We start from the raw sequence: 2255 nt of genomic DNA, 5'->3' as shown, positions 1-2255 counted from the left end.
ACGCGCGCGCGCGGGCGGCAGCGAGGCGGGGACGGCGCTCCCCCACCCCGCGGGGCGGCCCCGACGTTCGGGCAGCGAGCGAGAGGCGGACCGCGGTGCCCGGCCCGGGGGACAGTCGCGCCCGTGCGGCCGCAGCGCCCGCGCACGCCTCCGGCCGAGGCCCGGGGCCCGGCCGAGGCCCGGCTCCGAGCCCCGCCGGCGGGCGCGGGCGCAGGGGTGGCGCACGCCACTCGACGGCCAAAGGGAAGGCGACCGAAGCCGGCCGGCGCGCCCGCCCCGCCCGAGACGGGGGACCGGGACCGGGGCCGAGGGCCCCGGACCGGGCCCCACCCCCCGACCCAGGGGGAAGGGCGAGCGACCGGCCAGGCGGAGGTCGACCTTCACACACATCGCACGAACACCTGCCCGGGAGGGACCACCGGGCCGCACTCGGGCGCACGCACGCGCCGAACGGGGCGACGCCACGCGGGGAGAGGACAGGCCTCCCCCCCCCCACCCACGACGCCGACAACGCCCGAGACCACACGCCTCGGGGGAGGGCCGCAGCAGGCCCGGGAAGCGAGGCGCACCCGGTTGGGGGGGGCCGCGCGCCGACCCGATGCGGAAGAGCGGGCCGGGACAAGACGAGACGCCGGGCGAGGCAGGCGGCCAAGCGGGGAGGGGGGGCGCCGGGGGACACCTCCGGCGCGGCCGACCGCCACCAGGACGCACGCGGGGGTCTCACCGCCAGCAGCCTCCGAGCACGGAGGCGGCCCCGCGTGGCACCTGGAGCGGCCGACCAGGCCCCTTCAGCGATCCCTGCGGCTCCCCCACCGCCACGCCCAGTCGCACGCGGCCAGAGCCCCCGGAACCCGCTTTTCCCCCCACACGCACCGCAAGGCCGACCCAAACCCTCCGGGCGCCCACCGGGCCGCCACCGACCTGGCCCCGAAGGCGCGCGCCGTGGGTACGCGGACACCGGGCCAACCAGCGTGGCCGGCGGCGGCGACGCCCCCAGAAGGCGGAGCCGGGTTCGGGCCCAGACGGGGCGGCCAACAGCATAAAAGCCGGTGAGCCGCTCGGGGAAGAGAGGATCGGCAGGCGGCGGACAGGGAAAAGGAGCACAAGGCAGGCAAGGAGCCAGGGGGCCACGGAGACAAGGGCACGGGGAACCCGCAGGGGGCTAACTCGGGCAAGCAACCCTCAGGCACGGCCGGGCCACCAGGAAAACACGGCCACGGGATCCCACCGCCACAGACACGAGGGCGGTCCCGCGGCGCCCCGCCTGGGACGCCGAACGGCCCTTGGGCAGCCCACCGAGCAACCCCCTCACGAGCCCCGGGTCCCACCACCGGCGGCCCCGAAGCAACCTCAGCCACAAGCCCAACACCAGGGGCCACATGTCGCCCGTTTCTCGTCCGTCCCGGACCCGGTCCCGCTCCGGGAGACCGGCGCGCCGCCCCGTGGGGACGGCTCGCTCCCCAAGGACCAGGCGGCCCCACACCCCGCGCCACGCGAACGCGGTCATCGGCAGCGGTCGCGGCTCGGCACGGGAGCGGGCGGAGAGCCGGCTCACAGCGGGGAGCGGCGTCGCGCGCCAGACGGAGTGCCACGCGCACCCGCCGCTCGCAGCAGCCTTCCCATCCGCTAGGACGTCGGGCCCGGCCCAGCGGGATCCTCCCCCAACTCGGAAGGGGGAGGCGCGGGCCACAGTAGACGACGAGCCGCGCGCTCGGCCCCCACCGCGGGGTCCGGCGGAACCCTCACTGTCCCCCCACCTCATCCCGTCGAGGCGGGGACAGCGGAGGAGGAGGGTTCTCTGCAGGCGAGTCGCTACGGCAGCGCTACCACAACACAGAGAGAGGCGGCGGGCCGGGGGATCCGGTACCCCAAGGCACACCTCTCGGATCGCTAGAGAAGGCTTTCTCACCGAGGGTGGGTCACGCTCCCCACCCGCCAGTCGCCCCTCGTCGGGCCCGCAGAGGCACTCAGGGACGCCTGGGGAAGGGAGGGGGCCTGCGGCGCGAGAAGAAACCTGCGGCAACCTTGAGCGTTTGCGGTCAGGGCAGGGGCCCGGCCGGCGCGCGTGCGCACAGCCCCCAAGGCCCCCCGCCGTCCACCCACCTCCTTTCTGTGAGGCAAGGCGCCTCCAGTTAACCCACACACGACCGATCGGAGGCAGAACGGCAGCCCCTCGGCGGCCGGCCGGCGCACGCGTGGCCGGCCCGAGCCCACCGCAACCGCTCACACGGCCCGCGCTCACCCGCCAGAGGGGA

This window comes from Macaca fascicularis, chromosome 10 (genome assembly GCF_037993035.2).
Source record: "Macaca fascicularis isolate 582-1 chromosome 10, T2T-MFA8v1.1".
Taxonomy (NCBI): domain Eukaryota; kingdom Metazoa; phylum Chordata; class Mammalia; order Primates; family Cercopithecidae; genus Macaca; species Macaca fascicularis.
Note: the sequence above shows the minus strand (reverse complement) of the source record.